This window comes from Myotis nattereri (genome assembly GCF_964212035.1).
Source record: "Myotis nattereri genome assembly, chromosome: 9".
Lineage (NCBI taxonomy): Eukaryota > Metazoa > Chordata > Mammalia > Chiroptera > Vespertilionidae > Myotis > Myotis nattereri.
Window position 1 is genome coordinate 43,257,541 of NC_138084.1, and position 15,960 is coordinate 43,273,500.

Here is a 15,960-nt window from a genome sequence, read left to right on the forward strand (position 1 = left end):
CTTTATATACATAGATAGTTAATAACCATCCTTATAAGTGTGAAGTGGTATTTTACTGTGGTTGGCCTGGATTTTTTATTAAAAGGTTATTTTTGGTTTTTAGAGAAAGAGGATGGGAGAGAGAGAGAAGCATCCATCAGCTGCCACACACACACACACACACACACACACACACACACACACACACCACCGGGGATCAAGCCGCAACCCGGGTATGTGCCCTGACCCAGAATTGAAATGGCAACCCCTCAGTGCCCGGGACGACACCCAACCAAGTCATACTTGGCCTGGATGTAAAAACAAAAACATGCTTTAGCTTCAGAGTTCTTTCATAAGAAGAAAAGTTACCCAAGGGCTACATGAAGTCTGGGTGAGAAGTTGGCAGTAGTTAACTGGAGGAGAGAGGGGCTGGTGAGGGATGTGTGTGTGGGGGGGTGGGGGGTGGTGGACAGGGTGCTCATGTCTGAGGGTACTTTCTCTTGGTTTCTTCTTCCCTGTCCTGCCCCACCCAGAGGTCCCGGAGGTCTTTCTGAGAGACCTGGAAGCACAGTATAAAACGTTCCTGACTCATGGTCCCTGAAGTCACTTCCCTTCTGGGGTGCAGCTAGGAGGAGGCCCAGCGTCACAGTAGCAGGAAGCTTCTCATTCATTGTCCTTAGGGAAGGACTTAGATGGCCACCTTGGGGGAGGCCCTCTCAAGTGACTCGAGGGTATCGGATTTACGTAGGCCTTGGCAGAACAAGACAGGACCCCTGACAAAGGCTGCCTCGCCCAAGATCCATGGCATGCAGGGCTGGGGAAGGAGGCAACATACTTGCAGGACACAAAGGAGCCCCCAGGGCACAAATGGAAGAAGACCGAGACCCTTCCCGTGTGAAATAACATCCCCAGGGAGCTCCCCTAGCTGGTGGGAAAGGACCACTGGGTCCCCAAGGGGAGCTCAGTGGTGGGGAAAAGGGTCTTGAACTGGTGACCAGGCTTAATTCTGCAACTGAGGAGCCGGGAGTCCCTTGGACTCTCCTCCTGGGGAAAAGTGCCTGAGTTCAGGAGGGTAGATGAGTGCTGAGACTTAGGAGTCAGGCGTTCGTGGCCGCTGGGGCTCTGAGCAGGGAGGTGGAACAAGGCTGGTGCTCAGCAGTTGAAATAAGCTAACCCCCAAGGATTTTGAGCAGTTATAGGAGGTGGAAGAAAGGGCCTCCAGAGGGGCAGTTTGGACTTCCTCTTGATAAGATCGTGTGGGAATTCAAATTAATTCAATTAATAGAGGAAATATGTGAGCATACTTTGTACCCTAAGCTGGTGGGGTGACCACACCCAGCTACATGCAGTTCTCAAGTTTTCCAGCTTCCAGAGTTGGGTCATGGTGAGGGGGAGACAAGTGCATTATCCCTTTCGGCACCCAAGCCAGCTCAAGACAACCCTGGGAAAGGGAAGGGGAAATCTCTGGATCTTCAATTCCCTGCGAATCCTTCTTGGGTGCCCTACGAGAGATCCCCTGCTGCCCCTCATCTTCAGGATCCCGTCATGCCCTTCCCCTAGGTCTACAGCCCAGGATAGTACTCAAGGGCTCAGGTTATTTCCTGCTCACGCTACCTATCAAAACTTATCCAGCCTTGCCCTGACCGGTTTGGCTCAGTGGATGGAGCGTCTGCCTACAGACTGAAGGGTCCCGGGTTCGATTCCAGTCAAGGGCATGTACCTTGGTTGCGGGCACATCCCCAGTAGGGGGTGGGCAGGAGGCAGCTGATCAATGTTTCTCTCTCATCGATGTTTCTAACTCTCTATCCCTCTCCTTTCCTCTCTGTAAAAAATCAATAAAATATATATTAAAAAAAAAAAAAAAAACTTATCTAGCCTGTGCCCAGATCCCTCCTACCCTCTTTAGAGACACTAAGCCCAGCTGACAGACCAAACTGGCCTAAGGAGTTGATGGCAATATTTGGTTAACCTAGAGTCACAGACATCCCATCCCTGATCCCACTCACATTTTACTCCAAAACACAACAATTTGAACAATAGATTGTTGGAATGTATCCCCTCAACAGTCTTTTGGTTCTGTTTTGCAAAGAAGGTGTGATTCAATCCGTGGAATTTTAGGCATCTTGAAAGAAAGTTTGGGAAAATATTTTCTTGCCAAATAGGCTAAACCACAGAGAAGATAGCATTTTCTGCCTACACATGAGGGGGCCCAGATGAGGCCCAGGACTCAGAGCCAGCTCCAGCTGTGACCTTCAGTTCCACTCCCCTGGCCAAGATGATAACAATTCAAATCTCCTATCAGTCCCGAAGCAGGTAAGACCAGTCACCATGGGCACGTGCCTAGGCAACCAAATTTGCCTAAGGTGAAATTCTGATTTATGCAAAAGGAATCTTTAGGCTGCAATGTTTTCCACACTTAGTACACAAATGAAAGCATTTCTTTTTTTTAATACATTTGGAAGGAAAAGAAAGACAAACAGGATAAAGGGCAAGATAAGAGAATAGAGCAGGAACCAAGAAACTGAATCCTATCAGTCATCAAACCTTTATTCAACCTTTCTACTCATCTACACCCTATATTTCAAAGTCATTCTTGCAACTAACCCATCAATCTTCATTCAACTAATCAATAAATGAACCAATCTTCATTCACTCAAACATCTTGTATTTATTGGAGCAACCAGTTAATTTCATTCATTCATTCATTCACTTTCTTTAACAAATCAACCTTAATTCAACCAACAAAGTACGAAGTAGTCATTCAGTCTTAATTCACTCAACTATTTCAAAAATCAAAGTTCGGTACTGGACAAGACCTCAAAGTCCATCTGCTTCAGCCAATTCAATGTTGTAGGAATCCTCTCCATTGTCACTTTGCCAAAGAGTCACCCAGGCTTTATTGAAAACTCTAACAATGGAGAGTTCACCGTCTTCAAAGGCTGCCTGGACCGTTGTGGGACGGCTCTGGCTGTGAGAAAATATTTCTCATCCCCCTTGTAACGTTCATATCTGCTTCTGGTGCTGCTTTCCACGCCACCCAGAACAATTCAGCTCCCCTTGTCAGCAGGTCAAGCTAAAGATGATGTCCTCTGGCTCCCTCCTTCCCTCACCTGGCCCTCCGGGTTTGTTCCCAGTTCGTCTCTCTCTTCTGGCCAGCCAGGCCTCACTCCGTCCAGGGCTCTCTCCTGGTTTGGGGATTGGAATGGGAGGCCTCATTCCAAGCGTGATGTGAACAGCTCTGAGGTAAGGGAACAGTCACCTTCAGTTCTGAACAGACCAAGCCCCAGAGTTTCTGTGACGCCAGCCATTTTTCTGCAGGGGTCTCCTTTCCCCCTGTTCCACATGCCCCCACCTCCCTTGGCTATAGTGGAGTCCCCATGGGCAACTGGCCCATGGACTTGCTGAGAAGTCAGGATGGGCTGACACAACGCTTTGCCCAAACGGGGACAACAGCCATTTCTGCTGTGAGATCTGAGGAGGGAGCTAAGCCATCCGCGGAGATGAGGCAGGAGGGCAGAGAGAAGGAAGTGGGTAGGTCATGAGAAAGTGGAGACTGGGGGAAGGAAGTGATCCACTGCCTCAGTCAGGTTGTGGGAGCAAGTGACAGAGACATAAGCAGAAAAATAATTTATTAAAAGGACACTAGGTAACTTGCAGAAACTGATCTCTAGTGAGAGGGTGATTTAGTAGTGGGGTATATATTTGATTCTGAAGAATTAACATCACATGACGGGGCAAAAATTAGTTGTTTCAGAAAATTTATAACTTTCCTTCCCACATGCCTTCTAAGGAAGCTACATCCAGGTAACTCGAGGGTGTTTGGTGATGGCCTTTCCTACGCTAGATTACAGCCTTACCACATGCCATGCCTTACCACATGAGTAAGCAAGAGAAGAAGCCCCGAGCTATTTGTGCTGCAAAAAAATGGGGGCAAAAAAGTGGGGTAGGGGAGGCTCTGGAGAGGAGAGGGGCTGAGGTCACTTCAGGGAAGAGAGAACGGCTGTAGGCTATTTGATGTAAAACCCAATTCCATCTCTAGATAAAAATATGCAATACAATGGCGTTTCTCACTAAGGCCTTGTGGTGACGGTAAAGAGAAGTAAGTGCTCCTCGGAGAGGGAAGTGAGTGGAGGCTGTGGTGGGAGGGCAAACACACCTGAATTGCATTTTGGGACCTTGCCCAGGGTTTTTGATGAGAAGTTCAATTCTCAGTTGAATCTGGGTTTCAATCATTACCCTAAGTAAAGAACCAAACATACCACATTGTACCTCTAGTGTTGTGCATTTGAACATTTCTTAAGAGGGTAAATCTCATGTTAAGTGTTCTTGCCACAATTAAAAAACAAAACAAAACAAAACAAAAAAAAAACCTCTCTCCCATCACTGCCAAAGTGCCAGTGCAGGCTGATCTAGCCCAGGCAGAGCTGGCCGTGGAATCTGTCTCAATGCCAGAGGGAAGTTGTGGCTGCGAGGTTAGCCTTCTGGCCTGACCAAGAATGGGATTTATTTTTAGCTGTATTAATCAGGATCTTTTTGATAGCAAGTCATGGAAATTCATCGCTAATGTGTTAAGCAAATCAAACAAAACCCCAAAACATGAGAGGGGAGGGCAGAATTATTGGCTCCTGTAAATGTGAAGTCCAGGAGTAGATCTACCAGCTTCAGGAATGGCTGGCTCCAGGCACACAAGTCAAGTCACCAGGAATTGGTGTCAGCTTCTCTCTCAGCTTTCTCTCCCTTTGGACTTGCTGAGACCTCGGGATGGGCTGACAAAAAGCCCCAGAAACCAGAGACAAGGGAGTAATATGGCCTCCGAGAGCTCCGTGCTGACATCATCAGCCCTACTGGGAAGAGCTTACCTTCCCAGGAGTTCTGGGGAACGTTCCAGGACCAAGTCTCACGGGACTGACTGGCTATTTGTGCAGCCTTGGCGTTGGGAGGGTGGGTCAGCCACACAGAAACTCCCAGAACGGAGAGTGCGGGCAGGACAAGCTCCCAAAGGAAATCAAGGCGCGGATGCCAGAAATGGGAATGGCAAACATGGAGACACACACCCTGTGAAGTCAGCTCAGGAGACTGATGTAAAAAAAAAACACAACATACCCGGACTTCCTTATGTGACCCCAGGCTGGGAATTGATGCTTAATTCAGCCTTGAAGGGACACATGATTTATTAAGGAACTAGAGTGCCTGCAGGAGGAAGGGCTGAGGTGGGCTGGGGCAGATACCCTCGGCTGATTTGGGCCCCCACTCCTTCCCCTGTCAGCCTCAGCTTCAGAGACAGGATTTCCTGGAGCTGGGGCTGCTGCTGTGGAGCTGGCTACCAGGCAGCACTGAAACCTCTGGTCGAGGCCAAGTGCTACCAGAAAGGAGAGATGGTGGCAGGAAGTGTAGCCCCGGGAACAAGAGATGAGGTGATTAGAGCTCCCCACTGAAATGTTACAGGAGGGTGCTAAGAGAGAGGGGGAGAAATGGTAGGAAACCCAGACGTTTTAGGCTCTGGCAGTAGGAATCAAACAAGAATTCAAAGCCGCATAGGCTCTGGCAGTAGGAATCAAACAAGAATCAAAGCCGAACATGTGCAAGAATGGCCAGTGCCACTTAAAGGGATATGCAGTGATGAGGGGAGGTGCCAGGATTCACACGACCTAGAGATAACAGGAAGGAGATAAGTGCTCCGAGACCAGCGCTATGCGCCATGAGCCCTAGGACAAGATGTGCTTGAGCGCAGCTCCAGCTCGGAGAACCTGGCCCTACTAGAACAGATACCCATGGGGGCAGCTGTCGGAAAAACCTTACTGAGAAAAAAAACAGAATTCCCCAGAGACTGGGTTCCCTGTCCTAGGAAGCTGACCACTGTAGACTTATTTAACGGGATTAACTAAGTGCTTCTGGCTTCAGGCTGGGTTTGGCCAATGGAGAGTCCCAGCTGAAGACCGGAGAGGAAGGGATGAGGTGAGGTCAGGGTATTTATTCCCTTGGCTCCTTTCTGGTGGTGGCTGGCTCTGTCCCTCAACTAAAGGTCACTGCTCCACTCAGAGGCGGACTCCACATGACTCTTTGTCATTCCAGGTTCCAGTAACTGCTCTGCTCCCTTCCCCCGCCTCCCAGCCCTTGGCCATTCAGGCCTAGAGGTGGTGACATCCCTGCTGCTACTAGCTCCAGATTATTGCACTTGAGATTCCCCTACACTTTGTAAATAGTCCTTTTATAAATAAAAAACCTCCTTCCACTGTCAGTTGAGTGGGTCATCTGTTGCTTGTTGGTACCCTGGCTGATAGTGTCCCTGGAATTCTCCCGGTTAACTTCGTGGGAGGAGGAAGTGGGGACGGTGAGTGGAACAGTCCTCAGGGAAGAAGAGGAGCCAGTGCCCACTGTGGAGGAGAAGGGATGCAGATACACTCAGTGTCTTGAGTCTGAGTCCCTGGCAGGAGACATGGGGCTGGGGCGGGCAGGAGGCCAGCAACTAATAGAAAGTTTTCCAGAGCCAGCCTGAAGCTCAGGCTAAAGAGCTGGGCATCCTCTCTTCCACTGGGGAGAGACTGCTACCCGGGAGGACTGACAATTGCTGACACCTGAGGGTTCCCATACTTAATGGTGAGATTGAAGGGCGAACTACCAAATGCCAAGGATTCTTGAATTTGAAACACTCCAGCATTATTTTCACCATGACCAGCAAGGCCATCTTGTGGCAGATGTATCTCTAGGAAGCTCAATAAATGCATCTTTTTCCCCCTTAACAGGAGGAGATGGGGAGCTTGGAGCTGAGACACACAGGGACCTACCTAGTGCTGGGGGCTGAGCTTGTCTCTGAGGGCAGAGGGAGTGAGAGAGAGGATTCCGGATGAAAATTCTACCAGCTTTCCAGGCCCCTTTTAATGCCAGTGCCTCCACATTTCAACCAATAATGGCTCCAAATCACCCTGTTTCTCTTCCCCATCAAAGCTAAGTGTGTGTGAGTCCGGCTGGTGTGGCTCAGTGGTTGAGCGTCAGCCTATGAACCAGGAAGTCATGGTTGGATTTCCGGTCATGGGTTGGGGACTCAATCCCTCGTTGGGGGCATGCAGGAGGCAGCCAATCAATGATTCTCATCATGAATGTTTCTAACTCGTTCTCTCTCTCCCTTCTTCTCTGAAATCAATTAAATATATATATTGGCTAAGTGTGTGTGTATGGGGGTGGGGCGAGGGAGTAGAGGCACCTGAGAGGCTCCTTGAAGAGCGTGGGGGTGCCTGTGGAAGGAGAGGCGCTGCTCCGCTGGGCACTCGCTGAGCTAGAAACCTGCAGGCTCGTCCTGGTGCTGCTGCTGGAATAAACGGTGGTGGAGAGGCCGGGCTCTGGGCACAGAGGACCTGGGCCATGTTCCCGTGAGACCAAGGGTGTTAGTGAGCGTAGAGAGTGGGCCAGAGAGTAGATAGGAGGCCCAAGGAAGGGCCCTTGTCAGCGAGTTTGTCAGGACCGGGATACGGTGGGCCTGGGAGGAAAATGGGCTGGGCTCACACACACTTACCCCTCCCAGTTCCTCCTACTCCCCATGGCTCCATGTGAAAGAACATGCAGTTAGAGGAGGGGCAGGAACCAGAGAGCCAGCCAGCAGCTGCTGGGCCAACCAGTGGGACCCTCAACTTGGAGAGGGACTGGGGCTAGACAGATGGTAGGGACAAAGGAAGGCCAGGCGGGCCCTAGCTGTAGGAGTCCTTGGCAATGAGGGGGCCCAGGTAGAGCTTAACAGCACCCAAAAAACTATACAAATCCCATGTGGAGACCACCACATCACAGAGGCCACTGACGTGGACAGAGCCAGAGTTAGGCCAGGGACCCCTGTCCACTGCAGAGTGAAGTTGGGCGGCAGGGGATCTCGCCAAGTTTCCTGCCCACCCCAGGAATCAGTGACCAGAAAAGAGAGCAGGGTGTGCTGTGGTCATACCATGGTCCATCCCCTCTGGTCACAACTCTAACCTGGGTGGGGTGGGAAGATTGTTATTGATTGGATAGGAGATTGAAGTTTTAAACTAGACTGGTCTAAGTTTTGATAACTGATCAAGACCAGAAAGTTATACGAACTCTACCTATGATGTTTAAAAAGAGGAAATATTAAAGGAGTGACTAAGGAGAGAAAAAAGACCCAGAATTGCTTCATGTGTCTACCTCAACATGTTGAAACTCTGTAATAACCAGCTGTAGTGAAAAATGGCCACTGGCCTCTTATCTCCAGAGGGGGCGTCCCACCAACCTGAGCATGGCAGCATCTGTCAACCAGAATCCCCACTAAAGTCCCAAGATTCACTCTGATTGGACCACCTGAGTGACAAGGCCATTTCTGAACCAATCAATGTGGCCAAGGGATGGAATGTGCTGATTGGTCAAGCTTAGGTCATACTTCCACCCCTAGAGATGTCATCCCTGGAACCACAGGATTCCCCAACGGGATGTGGGAACTACAGAAAAGGGGAAGAGAGGATGAATTTGGGGGAATGTTGCACTAGGGATTTTCCCCATTCACTCTTCTAACAGCATAAAGTGTCTGCTCTGGGAGGGAAGTAGGGCTAAAACTAAAATTTCAGGTGTTTTATAATTCCCAGAATATTAGCCATTGGCATACTTAAAGACAAGGTTAAATGGTGAGTAGGAGAAGCAGGGCAGAATGAAATATCCCTGCAGTAAGAAAGGGGTGGGCAGGGGAAGCGGGGACATAGATGGGTGAGGGCTCTTGAGGGGAATCCTGGGCCTGAAGGCTGGGAGGGGTGTCACCATGAGTGGGCTGCTTCAGGGAGCAAAGCCATTTTTAATGGGGATTTTGTGAAGTGAAATTGTGAAAGTGAAATGGAAGAAAGCCACAAAAAAATCCTCTCCTGCTTCCCATATGAAAATCATCAGTTAAGAAGTCAGTTTTTCTTGTTATAGACCAGAGTAGGGAGACATGATGACTAAAAGTGATGTGGTGCCCTGGGTGGGATCCTGGGACAGAGGAGGATACTCCTGGGGGGTGGGGGGTGGGGATGGGTCAGAGAAAAGAAGCCAAAAAATGGTGAAACCCAACTAAAGCCTGGAGTGTAGTTAACAGTACTTACCAATATCAATTTCTTCCTTGTGATAAATGTACCTTAGGAACGGAAGATGTTACCAATAGGGGGAAACTGGATAAGATGTATATGGGATCTCTCTGTACTGTTTTTGCATCTTTTCTACAAATTTAAAATTATTCCAAAATAAGAAATTTAAAAAGGACAAAAGAAAAAAAAATTATTCCAAAATTAATCTTAAACAGTTTAAAATTAAATTTTAAAACTGACTTTTAAAAAGAATCAGTTTCGCGTGGTATAGGATCACGTCTCCTGTGTGGAGGAGCAACACACCTGGACACAAATAAGCACTCATCTGCCTCTAGGTGGTGGTATCACTGGTTCAGCGTGGGGCCCGTGGAGAGAGCCAGGTGCCAGCCTCAGCTCCTCCAAGATCCCATGAACTAGGCACGCATGGGTGAGGTGGAGTCTGTGATGCACTCAGCAGAGGGCTGGGCACATAACTAGTGCCCAGTGGAGGTTAGCGATCTTCGCTCCGCCCACTCCTGGAGATGTTGGAATGTGCCTGCCCTCTCCTCTTGGCCTCCCATCTCCCTGGGCCACGCCTCCCTGTGCCCAGGAGGTGAGGCGAGGTGAGGTGTTTAGCTGCTCAGTGGAGCTTTTCTACAGGGATGAGAACCCCAGCCCTGCGGGCCTGCATCTTTGGTGCAGATTGGTTTCTGCCCTACCTCCTGCCATGTGTGGACAACTGGAGTGACTCTGTACCAGGCGCTGACCAGACTAATTTTATTTAATCCTTACATTCACCTGGGAGGGGAGGGATCACTATCCCCATTTTATAGATGATGAAACTGAGGCTGCAGAGACTGGTATTCCCATTCTCTCAGAGCAGCCTCCTGAGACAGATAAGACAAACGGCACCAATCACTCTGGGGCCAGATGAGCTAATAAGCAGGAAAAACGGGGAGTGCTGGAAAACTCGGCGAGGAACGGTCATCTCTGTGTCCCACAGTCAGTGGACTTTGGAGCCAGGAGGGTCTCCAGGGAGAGAGGGATGAAGAGGGTATGGGAGAACATAGGGAGGAGCGGAGGCTGACACTGAGATGGACGACTTAGAAATCTGGCAGTTCACAGGTAGTCTTTCTAGGTGGCCCGGAGTCCAGGATCCAGGCAGAGTGTGAATTGGGGCCACAAGCAGAGGAGTTAAGCAGGGGACTCCACAGGGCTCTTTACCTTCCAGTCCATGGGGCCTGTTTCCCCTAGAACCTGCCCCAACGCTAACATTAGCATTTCATCACTCGCAGCTAAGGACTGCTCACTCCAAAGCCTCTTCGTATTCGTTGGAAGGAGGTCCCTGCTAGGGTCTTTATGGGTCAGTGCTGGGAGGACTCAACAGGGCAGAGGTGGGAGAAAGATTTAGTATCTGTTTGTGCCAAGCCCTAAAATAGGCCATGGGGATGAAGCTGACCCATGCCCTTTCCCTAGGAGCACTCAGGCTGGGGCCAAAGCTGTCTGCCCTGTACAGTGTGGTCAGCTAGTCCAGAGAAACAGGGCTCAGGCCTGCAGGTGGCCAGAGGAGGCCCCCAGCCTCAGGGCAGGGGGCATGGGGGACTCCCTAACCAGACCTCGCCAACTTGGTGGCAGGGCAGCCAACACAGACAGCCGTCCCAGTGGGAAGGATAACCCTGAGTTCTACCTCTGGCTGCCCCTCCAGGAGGAGACTCAGGTCCAGGAAGCAGCAGGGTCCTGCCAGGGGCCTTGCAGGGTGAACCAGGCCTCCCACATGGGCAGCCCTCTTCCTGCTGGAGGGCTGTATCTGGGCAGGGCCCCATGGTTGGCTCCCAGCAGGTCTGAGTGCCTCTCACTATTCCAGGTGACCTATCTTTATAGCCCACAAAATGGGTGTGATCCTGTGAACTTGCCATTTGCCAGCTGTCTGGACTCAGACCAACCTAGCAAGCCTATTCTCACCTCACATGCTAGGGCTCGTGACACCAAAGTGCAGGACTCCCTCAAGTGTTCTGGCTACTTCTCCAAGGACACGCAAAGGGCTGAAGTCCTCTGGGCTTACAGCCCTCCCGGGAACATGAATTTCTGCAGCGCTTCGGGGAGAGGGCTGTCTCGGTGACAGTGGGAATGCAGGCAGAGTGCTGTGTGCCCACGCGCTTGGGGACTTTTCTCAAGCGACATTCTTTTTATTCTTGTGAGATGAGTAGGGAGGCATCGAGATAATGCCCTATTGGCAGAAACCCCATGATTTCAGGAAAGGTGGCTAGTGAGACTTGAAGGCACATGAGACGCTGAGCACTGAGAAGGGAACAGTGGGGGAGGAGTCGCAGTCGCTCTCAGCGTCTTAGATGACATGTGGAAGGAAAGACCACGAGGCTGGATGCAGATGGATTCTACCACGAAGAACGCAGGACCTGAGATTATTGCTACAGGTGGGTGGATGAAAGGGGCGCCCACAGACAGAGGACCTGCCTGGGCCTCCCCTGACCCTATGGGGATCACTGGATCCTGGGTCGTCAGATCCAAAGGGGCTAAAGGAGCCCATGACATCCAATCCATTACACTGAAGGGAAGGCCGAGGTCTGGAGGGAAGAGGGCATATCAGAACAGGGTCCAGCCTTCATAGGATCCTGCCTCCTGGGCAAAGCATTTTCCTCCTGAGCTCAGGCAAGTCAAACCCAGCAGGCAGTGTGCTCTCTGGGGCTGGGGAAAGGGAAGAGCCCCCAGAGAGACCGTCTGGTGCCCTTGTCATTCATATATATCCTATATAATAAAGAGGTAATATGCAAATTAACCATCACTTCAACACACAAGATGGCTGCCCCCATGTGGTCACAAGATGGCCAGCAGGGGAGGGCAGTTGTGGGCGACCAGGCCTGCAGGGAGGGCAGTTGAGGGGGACCAGGCCGGCAGGGGAGGGCAGTTGGGGGTGATCAGGCCTGCAGGGGAGGGCAGTTGGGGGGGACCAGGCTGGCAGGGGAGGGCAGTTGGGGGTGACCAGGCCTGCAGGGAGGGCAGTTGGGGGTGAACAGGCCAGCAGGGGAGCAGTTAGGCATCAATCAGGCTGGCAGGGGAGTGGTTAGGAGCAATCAGGCAGGCAAGCCATTGGGAGCCAGCAGTCCTGGATTGTGAGAAGGATGTCTGACTGCCCGTTTAGGCCCAATCCCACCAGGATCGGGCTGATGGGATCGGGCCTAAATGGGCAGTCAGACACACCTTGAGGGGTTCCAGATTGGAGAAGGTGCAGGATGGGCTGAGGGACACATATCCCCTCCCCCCTGCACGAATTTTGTGCACTGGGCCTCTAGTATATATATATATATATATATATATATATATATATATATATATATATATACCCATATATAAATATACCCATTATTAGCATAACCAATGGACACAGACACTGGGGTGGTGGGGGCTTTCCCGGGGTGGGAATGACTGGGGCGGGGGGGGGGGGGTGCAATTGGGGAAAAAGGAGACATATGTAAAACTTTAGACAATAAAAACAAAAAACAACAACAACAGCGACCAAACAGCGGAATGACCGGAACGACTGGTCGCTATGATGCACACTGCGGAGGCCAAATGGCCCAATCAGGACCCGAACAGCTCCCCCTAATTGCCCACGGCCCTTCCTCCCCACTGGCCCCACCCCTGAAAAGCCACCCCCACCCAGATTGGGGTGGGGGCTGGCCAGCCAACCTCCTGCATCCCCTCCCTCCTGCCAGTCCCACCCCCGATTGGCCCCCATTGGGGTGGGCCAGCTGGACCCCACCCGTGCATGAATTCCCGCACCAGGCCTCTGGTTTCTCAAATAATGTATCAGAGAGGGACAGCGACTTGCCTGAGGTCAGGCAGCCAGTGAGCAACAAAACCCACCCACCAGATCAGGTGTCCTGACCCCAGCCCAGGGCTTCTCACTGCACCAATGTCTCCCATGGAGAGGAAAGTGCAAGGAGGAAGGAGCTCACATTGACTGAGTATCTGTCATGTGCCAAGTCCTTGACATACATTCTTTCCAATCTCCACAACCTTGGAGGCCGTTTTCACATACATGTTTCACAAATTAGAGAACAGAGGTTCAGAGAGGCAAAGCGACTTGCCCAAGGCCACACAGCTGGTAGATGGCAGTGCAGAAACTCAAGCCCAGTTCTGCCCACTTCCAAAGCCTGTGCTCTTGTCCTTACCCAGGCTAGGTTTGGGACCCAGGGCTGGCAATGCAAGGACATGGGGGAGGGGAAGCCAGGGGCAAACTCCAGGCACTGCCCAGTCTCCTAGCTACCCAGTTGTGCCAGTGACAAAGATCAACAGAAATGACCTTGGGACAACAGGACCTGGCCTCCCGCTGACAGGTTTCTTTAGAAGGTGCATTGATCCACACCCTGCAACAAACCCACATAAAACAAACAGAGCTGATGTCATGGCTCTGGCGTTGCTGAGATACTCACTACCAAGTGGCTTCAGGCCAAGGCACCGTGGGCCTCAGAAGCTCAGATTCTTAGACTGATTCAGGAATTTAGACTCTCCCACAGCTCTGACATGGAGCAGCCGCCCAAACGTCTCCCGCCAGGAGAGGACTCCTCTCCACAGACTTCCCAACTGGGCTCATCCAACCCTGCTGTCACCCTCACTATCTGTCTCTAGAGCAGCCCCTCCCTTCTGCTGGGACTGCCGTTCTCACTCTGAGCTGAGGCCAGCCTCCTGGGACATTCCCATGGTCTCCTTTAGGGCCCAAAGCCAGCTTTCGTGTGGCCCCGGTGGCCCTATTAAGCTGGGAGAACAGTGACTCTGCATCTTCCATGCTCTGGGTCTGAAACCACTTGGGCAGGGCCATCAGTGCCGAAGCCATTCCTGAGAAACGGCTGGTCACCTCCCACACTCTAGGCTTCATGCCTCTGCTAAGGTAGCCAGCCATCAAATCCACCTTTGTGCTGGCCACATCGTTGTGTTCCTATTATCTCAGACCCTAAGCCTTTTAAAATTTGATCCAAGTATGGCGTTTTGCCTTTTAAAAAAAATGTCCATCTTGTAACTATTGGCAATTCATAGTGGTTACAATGCTTTACAGTTTACATGCAGCCCCCTCACGTGCATGATCTCCTCTCATGCTTAGGGCAGTTTACTGGACCCCACAGACGTGGCCGATGTGAGGTGCTCCTGGGAAGCCTGGTCCTGGCAGAGATCCCAGCAACAGTTGCTGAGATGAGCATTAGGCAGGCAGGATCCTGTGCTGCAAGGAGTGATGGGTAAAAGGCCTTTGATGGATACAAGACCAAGGGAAAACAGTGTGCAGCCCTCTGGGGTGTCCAAAGGGCTTCTGAGGGCGGCTCAGACCCTCAGGCAGGAGTCCAGGAGCAAGAGCTCAGGAACCTGCAGGAGGAGGGGAGAGGAGAATGAGCGGAGCCTGCCTGGTTTGGGTGGAGTCCTTCTCAAGGCAGAGGGTGGGCCAGATGCTTTGGAAGGTCCCCTCACCAGCACTTGGGTCCCTTCAAATGAGTATTACCAGCCCTCCAGCCCTTTCCTTGGCAGAAGGAGACATAAAGGCTCGGCCAGGACAGGAGTCGAGGTCCCCCCGAAGGCTCCCAAGCCAGGGGTCTTCATCATACATGAACCAGACTGGCCCGCGGTCTGTCCTGAGCTCCCTTCGTTGGCTTGAGGAGCCTTCCCCTGCCCTCCTGGGGCTCCTGTCTGGCTGGGGAGATGGGCTTCCTCATTTGTGTGAGGTTATTTAGGTAAGTAGATTCCAGGGAGGCTGGTGGTGGAAATTCAGGCACTGGTGACCGGCCTGTGGGTGTCACTCTGGATCTGGGCTAGGATCCCACCTCACACTCCTGTCTCTGGGCCTAGGATGGGTTGTTTGGGAGCTGGGTCTGGCTGCAGATCAGAAAGCAGGGCCCACCCAGCCCAGGGACCAGGCCTGCGGGTGGGTCCAAACTAAACCTTCACACAAGGGTCCATTGTGGTTGCTCAGCCTGGCCCTGGGCTCTGCCAGACCTTCCGGTTCCCGGAAAATGCTTCCCGTCTGGCAACTCCCAAGGCGGCTGTTTTGGCCAAGGTGACAGCCCCACACCCAGGCCTCTCCTGCCTACTGGGTATCCTGAACTCCTACAGCTCATAGCCGGGTCCACCCCCCATTTCACAGGCAGGGTCTCTGGGGCTCAGGAGGGTGGGCACAAGCCAGTGCTGCTCACCAGGACCAGAACCCAGCACTCTGGCCATTTCTTCAGCTCTCAGTACCCACAGGAGGCAGCAGGTTTGGACTCAGAGAGGGAACGGGGCTGTCCTATCATACAGCCAATAGTGGCAGCGTTGGGTGAAGTGACTGTTGCCAGGTGGTTGCTCACTGTCTCTAGACCTCTCAGGAGACCTGGGCCCCCTTGGTCCTCTGTGTGGTCTTGCAAGGATCACTGTTCTCTGCATCTGCTGGCCCGGGGTCCCTCACTGTCCATCTAGCCCTGACATCCTGAGCTTTAAGTCAGGCGTGGATGAATGAAAGAAGCTCTGGAATTTGGGGTTTGACAATCTGCTCCTTATGCGTGTGCCAGGCTGCACTAGAGCCACAGGCTCTGGGGCCGGGGGCTCCCCAGGTCTTGCCTGGGCTGACAGCGCCACCTGGGGCCCCATCAGTGGGACATGAATCCCACGGGGAGTGACATGCCAGGCCAGCCTTCACTCACTGAAGGACCTCTGTGCCACCCAGTGGTAGGTGCTGGGATAAAGAAGGGCTCTGGCCTTAACATGAGGAGGCTGCGACAGCACAAAGTCCAGGACAGAGGTGGGCCTCTGAGCACCACAGGGCCGTGAGGAGAGACTCATATTGACTATCTTTTGGGCCAGGTCTGTACCTTCAAGGAATCAATTATGATTTAATGGAGAGGGGTGGGCCAGGGCCACCCTTGGAGCTGGGTCTTGGAAGAGGATAGTAATTAGCCTTGTGAACAAAGGG